This window comes from Telmatherina bonti (genome assembly GCF_933228915.1).
Source record: "Telmatherina bonti genome assembly, chromosome: 22".
In the NCBI taxonomy this organism is placed as follows: Eukaryota; Metazoa; Chordata; class Actinopteri; order Atheriniformes; family Telmatherinidae; genus Telmatherina; species Telmatherina bonti.
Genome location: NC_136631.1, coordinates 6,692,444 through 6,712,185, shown reverse-complemented (window position 1 = coordinate 6,712,185; position 19,742 = coordinate 6,692,444). Strand labels below are relative to the sequence as shown.

Below are 19,742 nucleotides of genomic sequence, written 5' to 3'. Positions count from 1 at the left end.
TTAAATGCTAATAAACACCACCTTTCAATGCCCCGTAATGTCCTATACCTTGTTTTTTTTTTATTATTATTATTTTGAATTGAAATATCATAAACTGCTATGTAAATGAAGCTCCTTTGCTTATTATAATTATAAAATATTATAATTTTGAAGCATGACTAAAGGTACTGAAGGGGACTGAATCAGTCAGCTGCACACACTGTATCTGTTACCAAGTTATACATCTGTTACGACGCCGTCGTGTCGTTTATGTTGAAATAAACTACTTAAGTAATGCAAATGTTTGTTTGAGCAATTACGCATGGTATGCGTGCGTAAAAGCCGTTTTCATAATTAATCGGCCTTGTAAATACAGAAGGCAGCTGTCCGACTGCTAATGACACCGATGCAGAGTGATTGACACTGTTTGGAGGCGTTTCCTGACGTATCATCGGCTCTGATTGGACAAAAACACGTGTCATGCGCCAAAGACAAAGGCTCTGATTGGTACACCTATTTTGACACAACATTGTATCACTTGTGAATGGGCTACAGTGTTGCCGGAACCACCATCTGAAAGCCCGGAGTCTCCCGATTAAGAGGGAAAAAAAGTAAGTTTCTATCTTTTATGGTTTGAAAGCTATGCTGGATTAAACAACATGGTCCCTGGCATCGCCGACGATGCCGAGTGTTAAACAAAGCTTGGTCCGCTTCCACAGGCAGGACGGTTCGTTTGGACGAGAATGAAGTTGCATTCGCACTGATTGGGACCAAAGAAGCAAATTCTGGCCACTTAAAAACTAGGGCGTCACTTAGGTTCACTTGCAGTGTGAAAGCAAAACGAACCATTCAGTGAGGAAGTGATGTAGCAACATGTGTATAACTCGCCGCCTCTCCTGGTTTGACTATGACTGTAGAAATACGACGCCGCTCCGTTGTGGACTTGCAGTTGATGACCGACCATCGAGCTGGATCTTTACTTGTTCTTCTTGGTTTCGGGGAACATCGAAGCTCCCGCATGCAGTTGTCACTGTGGGACGTTGTTCAGGCGGGTTGCTCCACTTCAGTACGGCGTGAAACCAAACCAAAGGAAGACGTAAACTTTTTCACATTTACACACTGGATTTCCCCAGACTGACCCGGTGTAAATTCATCCCAACAAGAGGAATCTTCATGTTTCACACATGTTAAATCATCTCAGAAAATGTGAACAGTGAGGCTAAAAGCTACCATTTCAGGTGAAAGTTTGCACTCATTGTGTATTCTTCACACAAAACCTTTTGCTTCTTTCAGCACAAGGATGTCCACCATCCTCCTCAAATGTCTTCTAGAAAGACTCGTATCCATTTCATGTCGTCTGTCGCCCTTTTGCAGCTCAGCTTTACTATATTTAGAACATCTACTGGATTTACTTGCAGAAAGTCTCAGATCACATCTGTTCCCAACTAGATCTGGCGTTTAAAGGCACCAACCTTTCTGCAATCAACAGTGTGAGTCCCACTGAACTCGGTGAGATTCATCCTCAGGGATCCAGCCTCACTGAAATCGAAACTACGTGCGTCACCCGCTCTCCGTACAGTGCGCTTATAAAATGTTCTGCAGATGTTGCCAACAAACACTCCAAAACCTGAAAGTGTTGCAGAAACATGAGTCCAGGTTGCAAGCAAAGAGAATGAGCAGCACAATGAGCAGCTGTCTCATCCGGTAACCTCAGCAGGATGACCAGCTTGACCCCGGTAGTGCAAATCGGAGCTAATCACATCTGCGCTGGCAGCAGACAATCAACACACATTGTTGAGATTACATGCTGTTTAAGTGAAATGGTCAGATTGGGTCTGGGATTCTGGTCTCTCTGCATGCTGCAACAAAAATGTGGGTCAGCATTTTTCCCCTGCTTCTCTTCCTCTCCTTGCATCTTAGTTTCCTTAATAGAACAATGAGTCTGACTTTTCTTTTTTCCTCCCACGACAGGGAGGCTGTAGCAGGAACGGCCATTATTATTACTCAATACACTCCACACAATGCTTCTCAGACATGATATAAGAAGTCAGTGACCTTTTAATGCAACTCAAAGCAATGATCAAGGTTGCACTGGTTGTTGGGAGTGGATGATACAGCAGTAAGAGGACTAAAGGGCATCTTCATGCTTGACACCTGTCAGCAGATCCTGAACCTGAGACGCAGATCTGTGAGGGGAACAACAAGATGCATGTGCAACTGTTCATCTGAAGACAAACACTGAACCTAAAAGTAGATGAAAGTTTTAAGAAGCTTTTTGCTCCCCCCCCCCCAATCAGCAGAAGGAAGAAAGGCTACATCTGGGAAATGTACTGTGCAGCACTGGCCAGTAGCCAGTCCAGATTTACGATCAGTGTCTGTTTTAATACTCTGTCAACGACATTCAAAGTAAGTTTGTGTGTGCAAATGTTCACAACACAAAAGAGAACCACAGCAAGGCTTCTTCCCTCCATTCTCTGCCATAGGGCCGACCTCCAGACCTCAGACCAGGAGCTACCTTTCCTCTTCCTGAAGCTCTTCCATGGAATGTGAGAAAAGCAAAGTCATTATAAGCAGTATGTGTGTTTATTTGTGTGTGTGCATATACAAATCTGATCCAAAGTCTTGGAAAATTCAGCTACTGTTGTGCAAATGCCACATTATTTTCACAGCATTCGCATTTTTCTTACCACTCGAACCTCTTTAATCCTCCAACGACGTGTAAAACTGCTGGGATTCTTCAAAGATTAAGCTCTTATCTGATGAAATAAGGTCAGAGGAAAAAAGTGTCTGAACTTGACAATGTGGTTGCGGATCCCTGCCATGGACGACAACAGCACCATCCGCCGGGTGAGAGATAAGGAATGCACGAGATTTCCTGCCTCGCTGTGCTGCGTTCCCTATAGATCGACTGGTTTATGTTCTGTGGCCTGTCGCCAAGGCAACTTGGCAGAAAATAAGGGTGATGAGCACGAGCACCGGTGATCCAAAGAGGCAGAAGAGTGAGCGAGAAGCAGATGAGGAAGACAACACTCTCCCTCCGTCACCAAATTGCCATCCATCATAGATGGACTTACTGGTGGCTCAGAGATAAAATTCACTTACCAGGAGGTAAAAAAAAAACAAAAAAAAAAACCTCTTCACTCATGTCTGTTGGAAAATCTCATTTAATTCTCATCAGTCAATTAGATCTGAGCCATTTTTCCAGCAATAATTCATCAAGCCCCATTTACAATATGATGAAATCCACAGCTCAGCCCCCCTCCATCCCGTACACCCCCCCCCCCCCCCTCCAACTGCTGGCATCAAACAGCCACTTAACTTCCATTACAACCATCTGAATTCGTGTGCATATTCCTTCCATCTTACAGCTGATCTGCGTGCCGTTGTAATAACCCTGATCACTCTGGCAGTTAATCGCACATTAAAAAGGATTTTGTTTGTCAGCGCAGCGGGGGGTGTGGGGGTTGGGGGTAAAGTGGGTGGGGATGTGCACATGGGCGGATATGGCGGCATTTACAGCATGTCTGAACCAGAGGTCCGGTTGTCTGCCTAATACCTTTAATCCAACCCCCCGCTGCTCGCATCAATCCCAGTGGTTGTGGTCATGGACAGGCCTGTAGCAACACTGAGCATGGAGCTGACCTCCTGCAATCAGTTACACCCCCCCCCCCCGCCCCCCTGAGTTCAATGGACATAATATCTTTCTGTCTGCAATAATCCCTGCAGCTCCTGGACAATGTGACTTTAACAGAGCTGGAAAAAACCAGGGTCTAAATTGAGTCTTAGGAAGTCTGGACATCTAGTAGCCATTAAAGAGACGAATCACCGCCCAAAGAAAACACAGCGGGGTAAAAATGAGCTATCAAGCTAAGCTATTGGAGAAAACATCAGCCTCCTATAACGCAGGCCAATACCTGCGCCTGAATGAGTCAGACTGTTTGGCACACAAAGCACGAGCTTATGGGTTATCTCTCCATCGCTTCACCGCTCACAGGATGGACCTTTCAACACACATGTCCACACAGACACCCATTACGCTGAGCTTTTAACCCTGCAGGTCTGCAGTCCTCACATACACACCTTATCGCTCCAACATCTCCTTTAAATGCACGCCTAAAATGGGCATAGCAACCTTTAGCGGCTACACACTGATCACTGAATACACTCCACAGACCAGCTGGTAAGTGTCAGGTGTGGAAAGGCGGTCAGGATGAAGTGTGACATCAGTGTGATGTGTGACGGTCGGTGATCATCCTTAAAATCAAAAGCTGAAATCATTTTTCACAGTTTAACAAAAGCCTGTAAATAAAAAAGGTATGTAGACTCCATAACAACCAAAAACACGCTTGCCACAGTTGCTAGGACATGGTGGGGTCATTTGAGTTTCTCCTACAGGCTCCTGTCGTTTGTTTACCCCCACGCTTCCTGGATGCTGATGGTTTATACAACTGGTTGGAGAGGAAAAAACAGCGCGCTGCTCTGAGAGGAAGAGGAGGAGGAGGATGAAGGAACAGGGGCAGTAGCTTAGCAACCAAGAAAACAGTACAAGGGAGCAGTCACATGATGTCCACATGTGACATTTACCACAAGGGAGTGATGGAGTGTGTATCAGAGGAGGAGGACATCTGTTTTAATGGGCTTCCTCTCCATCTGCAGAACTCCAGACAGGAGAGAGGAGCCAGAATGTGCCTGAGAAGCTGCGTTCTTCATCAGGATTGATCAGGGAGAAAGGAAGAGAGGATGCTTTGGTCAGTAGCGGGAGACAGATGGGAAACTCCAAAGGGCCCATTGAGTGGGGAGGTCGGGGGTCAGCGCTACAGGTGAATGTAAGAACAACACAAGTGGAGAGAAAATGAGACGGGCTGCAAGTGCGTATGGAGAACACCCACATCATCTCCAATCCGGGAAAAGGGCACAGTTTATAAAACACAGCGCAAATGAACGCCTTGCCTTTCAACAGTTCATTTGAAGTGAACCACCAGCGCAAACCTGCCGGAGATCAATCTGCTCTCCGGAGGGATAAAAGCAAGAAGGCCCCATTTCAACAAGCCTCTCCAGAGACAGAACCTCATTCATTCCAGTCCTGAATCCTTTCCTCGCTGCCAGCCCAGCAGTTTGTCACGCGCTAGAAAGCCCTTTCCGAGGGATGGAGGACATGGCTCCGGTCCACCCTTCACATTTTCTTTGTCTGTTTAGTGAAAAGACAGAACTGCTGCTGGATCCTTAACGGCACCGGCTCATCCATCTCAAGCCTCAAACAACAAAACGACGGCAGTTCGCTCAGATGATGCATTAGGGACTGGAAGAGAGTCCGAACTGCACAGTAAAAGTGCCGATCAAAGATTTCCACTTTGAACTGCATCACCAAGCCATTACACGACTGGAAAGAAATGCATGGGAAAACACGGAAGCCAAATTGAGTAATTCCAAACGCTGCGCAAGAATTATGATGGTGTTGATCTTTAAACATGCCTGTGTAGTTTAGTTTTAAAAGAAGTAAGCTCTCTGGGGAGATTTCCTACTGATACTGTACGTCTAAAGCGCGTTTCCTCCCATTGATCAAACTATTTATTCCGTTTTCTCTCTTAAGCTTCAAAATCCTGCAGATGGAGACATAATAAGAACATTATGATGGACTGGTGAGAATATAATAGGTAAATGGCATTCATCTACATTTTAAATTAAGACATTCTAGCCTTAGAGGACTTCAGAAAAACTCATTGGTCACACCAGCAAAGTGAATTAGTTACTTAAATTGAATTGAGGATTCAGTAAGACAGCTTGGCTATCTGTCAGGCTGTCTTACCTCCAAACACTCCAGCCTGTTCATTCGTTCATTTACACACACAAAGATGCATGCCAATGAGTTTGGAATTTTATTTAAGGAAATGGTGACACATAACTTGTGTTTCAGGGGAATATCACAGACGTGAAAATAAAAACAGTACCAGCATCCAAATGTGAAAGGAGAATTATCGTCATGCCAACAGAAAGTAAAACTCCACCAATCGGCTGAACGCCGCAGTCTGAAGAGAAAGAGACACAAACTCCCTTTCTTTTAGGTCTCAGCCAAACGACAAGACTGATTAACAAAGCTGCTTATTTAAAGATAAAAAACTTTTTATATCAAGGTCAATACGCAGCTCTGGAGCCAGAGCATGATCTGCACGGGTAGCCAAAGTAAACCAGCCACGGCATGGCCTCCTCTCAAAACTCTGCAGCAAATCAAAACCCACGTCTTAATCTCAGTCCCCCATCTGAAATGATTTATTGGTGGGGAGTTCTTCATGCCAGTTTTCTTTATGAATGCACTGAAAGGCCTTAATGTCTTTAGACTCTGCTGCCGTGAGCTGATCATGAAACAGGAAGGGACACATCTTACACACATCAGAGGTTTGTTTGTGAGTCAAAAGACAAAGCAAATGGGTTCTTCTAGTTACCACAAGGGGCTGCTGAGACCAGAAGGGCCCCAGAGCAGCGGGGCTGGGGCTCCGTGTCTCAGAGCATGGAGGACCCCAAGGGAAATGCCGCTCCAGAGAGCGGGGGACTCTCACGGACAGTGGAAAAATTTTCCCACAATCAAACACAAACAGAGCTGCGCAGGGCAGTGAAACAGGACCCGCGTCCACCAAGAAGATGTGGGGGGGAGGGGTTACAGAGAAGAACTGATAGTTACAATAACACAATCCAAAGACACGCCAGGCCATATCTCTTGTTAACGGGGCCCCAATTATCAGAAATATTCTTCTGTAAAGTATAGTTAGTGTTGTAAGTAAGGGCTCAACCGGAGAGTGTCTAACCTGTACGTAACCTTCAGAGGCCTGGAGAAGTCTGCAGGCCTGCCTCCACTGGATGATTTGGCCAAATCCACAGTTCACTGGTAAATGACCTCATTAAGGTAATCTGTTTGGAGAAAAATCCACCACTACAGCTACCATCTGCTGTGCATTAAACGGGGTGTCAGGCCACTGAGGACATCTGCAATGTTACTGTCGAGGAGTTCAGTGAGGATTTCATCAACTATACAAGATAAACCTCAGGAAGTGACAAGTCAGGTCTACAGGAGGAGTGTAAAGGTGGGCTTGGCCACCATCGCTAGCTTTGATATTATAGCCGTATCTGTTTAGCGCAGGTAAAATAAGAATCAAGGTCCATAAGTTCTTTGAACTTGGATTTATTATGTATTTGATTCCTGGATTCTTTTTCTCCAAAGAATTTTCCAGATTTCAAGTAAAGACATGATTCAAATATACTCAAATCTAAAATGCACTGATACGTTAGCATCATCTGAACATTTTCCTGTGTGGCGTGTGCAGCCATAGCAAACATGATGAGATGGTAACTGACTTGGACTTTTATGCTTTGGGAGAATTCTGCAGGAGATTCGGTTTCTGTACATCTTTGCCCTCTTGTCAGTTTGGCAGGTTGAACTTTGTCCTCAGGGAAAACAAAGATCCTGAATGTCATAATTCCCCCTTCTCCAAAGTCACAATAGTTTCATCTTGAGCATATCGAGGCAAGCTCTTAGAACAAAATCCATTTCCTGGAAGGCCAAGCAAACAGATAAGGTCGCAGGTCAAAGATCAGGCATTACAACATATGTGATGAGTCAAGTCTCTTAGAAAAGCATTGGTTTGATCTGCCATTCAAAAAGGCTGCATCTCTTATGGTTACAATTACTTGGACATAAAGAGCAACCTCAAAAGTTCAGGATTTTAAATCTATTGTGGATGCCATTAGATGACACCACAAGCGCCGCCCCCCCCTCCCGCGGTGTTCCCACTACAGACACCAGCCATGAATCTGTCCGGCTACAACCAAACTCGCTGTTCAGTTGTGATTGATGTCGTTCGACTGATAATCGAAAGGTTACATCTTAGGAAAACGTGGCATGCAAGCCTCCTTTCGAGTGGGTCGGCGCAAGTTTTCAAACTTCCTTTTATAGAAGTAGCCCCCAGAGCTGCATATCATGGCCATTATAAATAAGACATTGGAATGCAGAGGGGGGGAAGAAAATAAACATCCACGCTGCTCCGTTATCTACACCCAGCTGTGCAGTTTAGAGGCCAATCCTCGCAGATGATGTCACACTGGCATTGTGTTACTGCTGTATGGATACTAATCCATTCAAGAAAAGGGAAGCAAACTGATACCTTAAAGTGACTTAGCATAACCTCTAAAGAAAAACTTCCACAAGGCAAAACCTGGAATAAAAGCCAAAAAACGTGATATCAGCCGGTCCCTAGAGAACACAGTTCTCTAGAGAAAGAACTTTTACAGTACGTATACACTGACCACAAGATCCAAGCAGTAAATCCAAGGATATGAAATATAGTAAAGAGTTTTCACCAAGCAGCACCAAGGAGAGGTGCGGAGCAACATCTCCAGACGCCACTTTTCGCCATAATTTCAGAGGCAAATTGAGTTTAAGATGTAAAGGTGAGGGGGAAACCTGCAGCCAAGAGAATAAGGTTGGGCTGACGCATTGGAGGTTTGATAAATGCTTCCATATGTGCTCCAGATCCCAAGTGAAAGAGCCGCTTTGTGCTCGGTGATGTAGCGCGCGCACAAGTCCCAAATGGGCCTTCACCTCCCCACCACCCTCCTTACTTCTTCCACTTCCATCTACTGACAAAACCTATCTGGCCCTTTCTCGGTAGCGTGGAGTAATATTAGCCAAGGGGCAGCAGCAAAGGGTTTGGACGCCTGAGTCTCAGGCCGCCTTCCTGTAGCCTATTTTGACGGGAACTAATTGCTTGTGACTGCATGGAGACAGCAGACCGACACAAGCGTTGCATTGATTTGGGTGTCTGAAGGATGAAGGAGGGCAAAGGGTAAAGGCGACTGACCATGGCTGCAGAGGAAGCCGTCACAAAAGTGAAGAAATATTAGGACATTCTCAAACCTCCATTATCCCCTGAGCTAAGAGATTCCCACTCATGGGTAAATAATTACCAGAGACATTAAAGCACCTGCTCCCTACACATTTAGCCCTGATATGACTGACAGACTAATCACACAGCTTTATTATGGCCATAAAAAACCCCACATGGAGCAGAATGATGCATGAAGAAACTAACATTTATACTTCCTTAATATAAACCCGAGGCATTTATATGATTGGTGTGAACATGCACATCTAATCAGGTAGTCAAGGCAGCAAGATGGTGTTTTCCAAAACACTGCAGCAACATACAAAAGCCACCCTGTGCAGAACTTTGCACTTTGATCACTGTAGTCGTTTCCTTTTTCATGGGACACATTTTTAATTAGCATTTTCCAGCAACTCCTCCGTTTTAAATGTGGAGTTTGTGGATGAAATGTGTAGAAAACAGCATAAAAACCTGGAGGTACAGACGGAGGAGGAGGAAACGGCAGAAAAATGTCTGTCGGTTTTGTTTAATAGATCTCTTTAGATCAGGAGATTTCCTCCTTCCCAGAAGAGATGTGACACATGGACCCAAGCTGCTTTTCTCTGAGCATCTACAGCTCACAGATTCATATAGTGGCTTAAAAATCTCATGCATGCCAACATGACGAGACCAGGACACACGAACAACGCAAACAAAAGAAAGAGAAAGTAAATTAGAGATACAAACACACAATAAGATCATATCGCAGGGCTTCACAGTTGGGTAAACCCCAAGGTTTCTGGCACATCAGGAACATTCCTGTTATGCTGGAGTTCTCCTCCATCTGCGGTTCTTCACAGCAGAGAACAGAGTCACCACTGTAAGGACGAAACAGAGCAGAGCCTGCTGCAGCTACTCATCACTGCACCGCCGCCTCGCTCAGAAAATGTGCAGAAAGAAATGAATGCGCCCTTATTTTCACACCTTTACATCACAAGTATGTTTGGAAATATCTGAAAACCAAACCTGAAGAGAACTGCATGATATCTTGTCTCTCATTTTACATTTTAGAGACGCACGTGGATGTCACGACTACGTGGTTTCACAGTTAATCATAATGCTAAAACACCATGATGTGTTAGTCATAAAGATCCCAAATATCACCTCGTTCCATAAGAAATTATACCTGAACCATATCAAGAGATGTTTAGTTAATGATCGCCTTGGCTTTCTGAATTCTTGTTTTATTTCTATATTTATTTTGCATTATTGTTTGAATTGTAGAGTTTGTACTGCTGGACCGGACTGGCGCAAAAAAAAAAAAAAACTATTTTATATATATATATATATATATATATATATATATATATATATATATATATATATATATATATATATATATATATATATGTATATATATCAGGTTATAATATATCTTACAGAAAGAACCCTCCTGAGTCCAGACAGAGGTCCTGTAACCTCATATTAATCTGTTTTCTCTGAGAGAACTGTGTTTTTCAGAGCAGAGACTCTGCTGGAATGGGACTTTTTTTAGTGACTATGTTGTTGCTGTTATATTACATTTTATTCTGTTTGCATCAAAAGTGAGAAAATGAAATGAAACATTCAAGATCTATAAACATTTGATATATAGTTGAGAATTTAAATCACATAATAATTGAAATAATGGTAAAAATGGTATAAGTTTTTTCTTTCAATTATCCCCAGTCAGTCTCCAACCATGAGGTCACGCAGCTTAATGGAAAAAAAGGGGAAAAAAAGCAGCTTGTTCTTTTCTTTGTTGACAGTTTCGATCCATGTGTGCATAAAAACTTTCACACTTGACCTGCAAAACATGGCATTTTCTCACAGTAAAAGAGGCAGAGGGGGATTGGGGGCGAGTTGGAGGAGCGTCTTAAAAGCACTTCTGACTGAGGTTCATGAGGACAAGAGGAAGGAGGTGCAACAGACGCAACACTTTGTCTGCTATAGGATTATGCCCTCGCAGCTAATTACTCCCAGACCTCTTAGGTCTGTGCCAGAAACTCTGCACAGATACAGCAAGCCGGCACGCTGCCTGCCCGTCCACCACACAAAGAGACGAAGAGGCTGGCACGCAGCCTGATGCATGCGCTGAGACGCTCAATGTGCATGTGATGAGTGAGGAGTAAAACAGAAAGAGGCCAGCAAGCTGCTGGCATCTTTTAAGACAAGTTTTATGAGGCGAGACGAGGACAGAGCCACCGTGTTGCTGCTTGATGAGCTGTGAGGCTGTGCGTGGGGTTGTCAGGGCCTTCCAGATGAAGTGACGTTCGATGCTGATTTATTAAAAGATAAACTTGGACCATACAGGATGTGCTGCAACATCTCAAATCTAAGAATCACTGACAAAAATCAGACAGTAAATACGTTAACAGGCAGCAGATGTGGCCTAAACATCACAAATACTTCAGAACAATGGGGCAACATGAAAACCCTGATCCAAAGCGCCCTTTCCTGCAGCCCCCAAGACCCAGACTCAACTGCCAACCCAAACATCTGCTGTTGTTAGACGCAAGCAAATCTCACGGAGAACAATGGTCAGTGGCAAAGCAGGTAAAACCCCAAATCATCTGTGGCTGCACACAGCTGAGCAAGGCGCCCACGCATGCTTCCAGCCACAGACACACTGTGCTCCGTCAGCCCAGCGGCTCTGTTACTGTTGGATGATAGAAGTATTTTTCTTCCCCTGCTCCCCTTCTGAAAAACACACAGGTAGCTGGATTATGCACTTCAGTCAAAACAGTCAGCCTAAAAATACGCCATGCTCCTCCAGTCCCGCTTCAGAGCAAACAGACGAACGTTGCCCATGTGAAGCCCAGCGTGCAGCAGAACCTGGGGGACGGCTTACAGCGCATTAAAAGCTGAGTGGATTGCACATCTACAGCGCAGGGCTTTTCAATAAATCCATGCATCTCTGACATCCATTAACAAAGTCTGTGGACTTCAGCGGGCTGCCTATTGATGCCTGTAAAGTTGTTAACATTCACTTCATCAGCCGTGCACGGAGCCACACTTTGGGTTAGCATGATTATAACATCATCAACTTTCCTGTTCCATTTTAATTCAACATCATTATTTTCTCTTCGCTCTTTGAGCCACGGCCAAACAGCTGAGGATCAATGTGGATTTATTTGACCAAAGCATCAGAGACCCGATCTGTTAGACGGGAATGTAAAGAAGTCCTCAGGCCGAGCTGTGTGGGTGATGAGGAGGAGGAGGAGGGATCATTCTGTGCTTAGCATGCTGCTGTGCTTGTAAAGCCTCAACAACTGGCCAAGAGGACCATGTCTGCATCACTGCCAGATGTTCAGTCAGATTAAACAGCTCTTGATGCCTTCCCATCCTATAAACCGACAAGCAGCGAAGGCTTTACAGGGTGAGAAGGCCCTCCAGGGTGCAAGTATGTGGCTTAACTCTTCTAAGATAAATAAATGAAAAAATAAAAGTATTTTTCTGCAATACGAATCTCCTCCTCCATCATGTCCACATTCATTTGGGATATTTAGACAGCAAAGCTGTGAGCAGACACCTGCTTTCTGTTCCAGGAAGAAATATTTTGACATGCTGATGTTTGGAGGTAAAGCAGAACCTGAAAAGCCCCTGCAGCCACATTCAGCAGAGCAGCATCCATCCCGACAACACATCTCCAGACTCTGAGATCCCCTGCAAACAGATCCGGTCCAGCAGGAGAGAGGACTGAAGGGCGCTTAGTCTCCTCTAACCTCCAGCTGGAAGACAGACTGGTGCAAGAAGAAACCCAGAAGAGGGGGCATGAATTAAAGCTGAACACCGAGGCTTGGTGGAGGAGACGCAGCGCCCTCCGTGGACGTTCCGCGGGACTTGCGCGCGTCCGTTCAGCCCACTGAACGTACAACTGCATAATATCGAGGTCAAATGCGTGGAGCTGCGCGTGGAGGCTCATAACTGTCAGTCATTACATCACATCTGCCATCCGTCATTTAATAACAAGAAAAAAACAAGAAGAAAGAAAAAACATGAATATTCATCGGAGGCAAACTGTCATGCGCAAAAAGAGCTTAGAAATTAACCAATAAGGCTCTGATGGCGGCTCAGAACGGGTTATTTCCTGGCTGATGGCAAACTGTGGATGGTTGAGCAATTCATTATTTGTCCTTTCTAATATTTGATGCGCGAGACGTTCAGAGAAGGAAAAAATCCCACATCTAGTGCTGGACCTGAAGGCACCTCCGCGTGCAAACCTTAAACATCACCTCCTCCATGCCTCCATCTCCTCATGGAAATGCCCCAAAGCGACACCTCCCAGTGTTCCACATCTGATCTGCGCGTCCAACGCTGCCCAGGCCATGGCACGGCGCGCGTCCGCGTCGCAGCCATCACCCACACACACACACACACACACACACACACACACACACACACACACACACACACACACACACACACACACAGAACACCGACCTACCTGCCACAGTCTCAGCGAGGAAACGCTCACGGCTCGTGGGTAATAATCCCCGTTCGCTGTCAACACGCAAAAAAGGCCAGAATGTCCAACAGAGCGCGAGCTGAAGCGCGCGAGCGGATCCCTGCGCTGCCTGGACGAGGCTCTTCATTCAGCTGAAGGATCGTGAGGAGTGAAGACTGTGAAAACAGCAGCACCACGCCTCCCTTCTTAAAGCTGCCGCGCGCTCTGATGCCTGTCAGGAGCCAAACTGGTTAGAAAGCAGTTAGGTGCTGGTCAGCGGCTACTGGTTGCATCTTTCTGCCAGTAAGCAGCTCAGCAGGAAACCTGGAGATGCAGTCTGACGATGAAGATGAAATGTGGCAAACAGGAGCTGTTTCCACTCCTCAGTTTCATGTTTGTACCAAAATAAGGTCAAATAAAGTTTCCCAAACACTCCCTGCTGCCAAGCCTTTAATCCGCTGGAATATGAAGCAACACTGTAGCTGAGTTGACATAATCCCTCATTAATGGTACATTCTGAGCACCCACTGTGACCTGGGCTCCAACGTGGACAATTCCACGTGGTTGGATCTGAAGACAAGCTCTGCTGTAATGTTTGCAGAGGAAGAGAGAGGTCTGCTAACTGGGAGAGGAGAAGATGGACTGGGATGAACTCCTGACAGTCCAAAGCCTCTGTCCTCGTCACATCTTAGACCAGTCACACTGATGGATGAACTGGAGCCTGAAATCTGACGTATGTTTGACAGGAAGAGGTGTTAAGGTCAGGTGAGGAGTCTGCAGGTCGCCAGAGCGTAGCCGTGTTTTCTGTCAACACTCAGAGACCTCAGGGTCCCACGTCCCTGTTGACAGAAGCACCAAACCTGGTCAGGAGACAGAAACACCTCTTCTCATCCAGGATTTTCTGGACCAGGAAACAGTTTGAGAAGGCAACAACCAGTCTGGCCTTTTCCTCTGATGGTTATAAACTCATGGAACCTTCAGAGTAAATCAGTGGCGATGCTCCTGACTCACCGCACCAACAGCACAACCAGTCAGCGTGGCTCAAAGTAAGCTGGTACACCTCCTCCAACACACTTTAAAACATGGAAAGGCAAAGAAGAACTGGGAAAGGGGTTTGGAAGGACTGGAAAGAGGTTTGGAGGAACTGGAAAGAGGTTTGGAGTAACTGGAAAGAGGTTTGGAGGAACTGGAAAGAGGTTTGGAAGGACTGGAAAGGGGTTTGGAGGAACTGGAAAGGGGTTTGGAAGGACTGGAAGGAGGTTTGGAGGAACTGGAAAGAGGTTTGGAAGGACTGGAAAGGGGTTTGGAAGGACTGGAAAGGGGTTTGGAGGAACTGGAAAGGGGTTTGGAGGAACTGGAAAGGGGTTTGGAAGGACTGGAAAGGGGTTTGGAGGAACTGGAAAGGGGTTTGGAAGGACTGGAAAGGGGTTTGGAAGGACTGGAAAGGGGTTTGGAGGAACTGGAAAGAGGTTTGGAGGAACTGGAAAGAGGTTTGGAGGAACTGGAAAGGGGTTTGGAAGGACTGGAAAGGGGTTTGGAGGAACTGGAAAGGGGTTTGGAAGGACTGGAAGGAGGTTTGGAGGAACTGGAAAGAGGTTTGGAAGGACTGGAAAGGGGTTTGGAAGGACTGGAAAGGGGTTTGGAGGAACTGGAAAGGGGTTTGGAAGGACTGGAAGGAGGTTTGGAGGAACTGGAAAGAGGTTTGGAGGAACTGGAAAGGGGTTTGGAAGGACTGGAAAGGGGTTTGGAGGAACTGGAAAGGGGTTTGGAAGGACTGGAAGGAGGTTTGGAGGAACTGGAAAGGGGTTTGGAAGGACTGGAAAGGGGTTTGGAAGGACTGGAAGGAGGTTTGGAGGAACTGGAAAGGGGTTTGGAAGGACTGGAAAGAGGTTTGGAGGAACTGGAAAGAGGTTTGGAGGAACTGGAAAGGGGTTTGGAAGGACTGGAAAGGGGTTTGGAAGGACTGGAAAGGGGTTTGGAAGGACTGGAAAGAGGTTTGGAGGAACTGGAAAGAGGTTTGGAGGAACTGGAAAGGGGTTTGGAAGGACTGGAAAGGGGTTTGGAAGGACTGGAAAGAGGTTTGGAGGAACTGGAAAGAGGTTTGGAGGAACTGGAAAGGGGTTTGGAGGAACTGGAAAGAGGTTTGGAAGGACTGGAAAGGGGTTTGGAAGGACTGGAAAGGGGTTTGGAAGGACTGGAAAGAGGTTTGGAGGAACTGGAAAGGGGTTTGGAAGGACTGGAAGGAGGTTTGGAGGAACTGGAAGGAGGTTTGGAAGGACTGGAAAGGGGTTTGGAAGGACTGGAAAGAGGTTTGGAGGAACTGGAAAGAGGTTTGGAGGAACTGGAAAGGGGTTTGGAAGGACTGGAAAGGGGTTTGGAAGGACTGGAAAGAGGTTTGGAGGAACTGGAAAGAGGTTTGGAGGAACTGGAAAGGGGTTTGGAGGAACTGGAAAGAGGTTTGGAAGGACTGGAAAGGGGTTTGGAAGGACTGGAAAGGGGTTTGGAAGGACTGGAAAGAGGTTTGGAGGAACTGGAAAGAGGTTTGGAGGAACTGGAAAGAGGTTTGGAGGAACTGGAAAGGGGTTTGGAAGGACTGGAAAGGGGTTTGGAAGGACTGGAAAGGGGTTTGGAGGAACTGGAAAGGGGTTTGGAGGAACTGGAAAGAGGTTTGGAGGAACTGGAAAGGGGTTTGGAAGGACTGGAAAGAGGTTTGGAGGAACTGGAAAGGGGTTTGGAAGGACTGGAAGGAGGTTTGGAGGAACTGGAAAGAGGTTTGGAAGGACTGGAAAGGGGTTTGGAAGGACTGGAAGGAGGTTCGGAGTAACTGGAAAGGGGTTTGGAAGGACTGGAAAGGGGTTTGGAAGGACTGGAAGGAGGTTTGGAGGAACTGGAAAGGGGTTTGGAAGGACTGGAAAGGGGTTTGGAAGGACTGGAAAGAGGTTTGGAGGAACTGGAAAGAGGTTTGGAGGAACTGGAAAGGGGTTTGGAAGGACTGGAAAGGGGTTTGGAAGGACTGGAAAGGGGTTTGGAGGAACTGGAAAGAGGTTTGGAGGAACTGGAAAGGGGTTTGGAAGGACTGGAAAGGGGTTTGGAAGGACTGGAAATGGGTTTGGAAGGACTGGAAAGGGGTTTGGAAGGACTGGAAAGAGGTTTGGAGGAACTGGAAAGAGGTTTGGAGGAACTGGAAAGGGGTTTGGAAGGACTGGAAAGGGGTTTGGAGGAACTGGAAAGAGGTTTGGAGGAACTGGAAAGGGGTTTGGAAGGACTGGAAAGGGGTTTGGAAGGACTGGAAATGGGTTTGGAAGGACTGGAAAGGGGTTTGGAGGAACTGGAAAGGGGTTTGGAGGAACTGGAAAGAGGTTTGGAAGGAACTGGAAAGGGGTTTGGAAGGACTGGAAAGAGGTTTGGAGGAACTGGAAAGGGGTTTGGAAGGACTGGAAGGAGGTTTGGAGGAACTGGAAAGAGGTTTGGAAGGACTGGAAAGGGGTTTGGAAGGACTGGAAAGAGGTTTGGAGGAACTGGAAAGGGGTTTGGAAGGACTGGAAGGAGGTTTGGAGGAACTGGAAAGAGGTTTGGAAGGACTGGAAAGGGGTTTGGAAGGACTGGAAGGAGGTTCGGAGTAACTGGAAAGGGGTTTGGAAGGACTGGAAAGGGGTTTGGAAGTACTGGAAAGGGGTTTGGAAGGACTGGAAAGGGGTTTGGAGGAACTGGAAAGGGGTTTGGAAGGACTGGAAAGGGGTTTGGAAGGACTGGAAAGGGGTTTGGAGGAACTGGAAAGGGGTTTGGAAGGACTGGAAAGGGGTTTTGGATATAAATGGATTTAATGTGACTCCTCAGTAACGGTTCTGCTTGTTCATGACCCATCTGTCTGAAGCAGGTGTGTTGAAGCAGGGAAACATCTAAAACCTGCAGGACGGCAGCTGTGTAGAACCAACAGGGACATCTACACCACAGATCGTTTAAAGGCACATGACCTGACGCAGACGTTGCGTAATCACTGACAAACTGAGCGATATTTGTTGATAGAAATGAAACGAAATTAAAAATGGCCGACAGTCCTGTTGTCTAAACATGATCCTCCAAGGAGGACTGAAGGAAGTGTGACACACACTCCCATATCAGAGTAAATGTCACTTCAAGTGTTTCCATGAGGTGCTGATGAGGAGGAAGGAGGCATGACTCAGGTATCGGCAGTACCTTCGACAGGAAGCCAGAAGGGACAAATGTTGCGTTTGTTTGACCAGCGACCTGTCCAGGGTGTCCCAGCATCCCATCTGCTAAATACTGGGACACACTCCAGCATCCACGTGACCCTGACGTGGACTGAGCAGATCAGTAATGATGAATGTTTAGACCAGTGATGTGTTACTCATGACGAGCGATTCTCTGCTGTGAACCAGACAAACCAATTCCTTTCTCAGAAAGACGGATCTTTAGGAGGGTTGGGACGTCATGTTGATGGACATGCAGTCACGTGGAAAGACAAGGATCACACCGTGTAAAGAAGGTCCTCTTCTACAGACAAGGTTCATGGAAAGACCTGGAAGCCAGATTTAAAGTGTTTCAGGAAAAAATGGTGGATTTAAAGCATCGTAATGTTCAGACTTTATTTAGTAGATTTCTGTGTGTGGTTCTGTTTTCAGTTGTTCTTTTAAAGGTTTGATTAGAAAATTAAATGTAACTTTATTTTCTAATGGAAAATTCACAAAAAAGGTTCTAAAGACAGTCAGAAATGTTTGGACCAGTTCAATCTGGATGGTTTCTAAGCGAAACTAGAAAAACAACCAGAGCGCACAAACCTCCGCCAAGGCCTTTAAAAAGTTCCTGGATCCAAACGGTGATCCGGATCACCACCAAAATTAAATCACTTCTTCCTTTTCACGTTTCCAACAAGTCCTGAAAATTTCATGAAAATCCCTCCATAACTTTTTGAGTTATGTTGCACACAGACAGAGAGACAGGCAGACAGACAGGCAGACAGACAGACAGACAGACAGACAGACAGACAGGCAGACAGACAGGCAGACAGACAGACAGACAGGCAGACAGGCAGACAGACAGACAGACAGGCAGACAGGCAGACAGACAGACAGGCAGACAGACAGACAGACAGGCAGACAGACAGGCAGACAGACAGGCAGACAGGCAGACAGGCAGACAGACAGACAGGCAGGCAGGCAGACAGACAGGCAGACAGACAGACAGACAGACAGGCAGGCAGACAGACAGACAGACAGGCAGGCAGACAGACAGACAGACAGGCAGGCAGACAGACAGGCAGACAGACAGACAGACAGACAGGCAGGCAGACAGACAGACAGACAGGCAGGCAGACAGACAGACAGACAGGCAGGCAGACAGACAGGCAGACAGACAGACAGACAGACAGGCAGGCAGACAGACAGGCAGACAGACAGACAGACAGACAAACAGGCAGGCAGACAGACAGACAGACAGGCAGGCAGACAGACAGACAGACAGACAGACAGACAGGCAGACAAACAGGCAGGCAGACAGACAGACAGACAGGCAGACAGACAGACAGACAGGCAGGCAGACAGACAGGCAGGCAGACAGACAGACAGACAGACAGACAGACAGGCAGACAAACAGGCAGGCAGACAGACAGACAGACAGGCAGGCAGACAGACAGACAGACAGACAGACAGACAAACAGGCAGGCAGACAGACAGACAGGCAGACAGATAAACGTCTGTAAAAACATAACCTCGTTGGTGGAGGTAATAAACTATTCAAGCAAACTGTTTTTCTGCTACATCAGCATCATTTTAGCTTTTTAAAACAAGGAAACGCAGAAGATGACCTTTTACAATCAAACATGTGAGTCGTGTTTTATGAAACCGATGGTCCTCTGGAGCTCCGGTCTGAACCAGGAGCTGCTCAGACTGAAAGCAGCGACGGTTAACGCCGCTGCAGCTAACCTGGGAACTGCTCAGCAGACATGACAGCAACGCTGCAGCCTTCAGGTGTGAAAATGAAAGAAAAATATGATCTACCTGCACTGGCGTTGTTTGGAATTCCTTGTATCACTGGACCTTATTAGACCAGAACAGGTTGCAAAATCTCCTTTGTTTTACTGCCATGTGAAAAAGTGAGCTGCTTGAGGTTGTTTACCTCATTTCACCTCAACTTTTTATGAAAAAAGGAACATTATTTCTTCTGTACTGTGACTTTAAACCTTCAGATGTAGCTCGTGAGCTCATAATTTATCTGAGTGTGGCTTCTCTCGCTTTCCAGAATGAATGAAATGAGCTGCAGGATGTGTCATGTTTTCAGGGTTGTGGGTATCCGTCTCTCAGGGGTAGGACGACTGAGCAGAGCTGTCCAGTAGCTCGGCGGTTTGGCCTGTCAGAGCTGTGATGACATTATCCAGTGGAGGCGAGTGATTTAACCCTGAGGAGAAA

General features: G+C 46.3%; 1 protein-coding gene across 1 annotated transcript in view; it reads right to left on the bottom strand.

The window, feature by feature from the left end:
* Positions 1-13,455, bottom strand: part of daam2 (dishevelled associated activator of morphogenesis 2) — a 114,054-nt gene extending 100,599 nt beyond the window's left edge. The window contains exon 1 of the mRNA XM_079262241.1: positions 13,318-13,455. The gene's annotated coding sequence lies outside the window, so the exon portion shown is untranslated. The remainder of the gene's footprint in view (positions 1-13,317) is intronic.
* Positions 13,456-19,742: the final 6,287 nt, after the last annotated feature.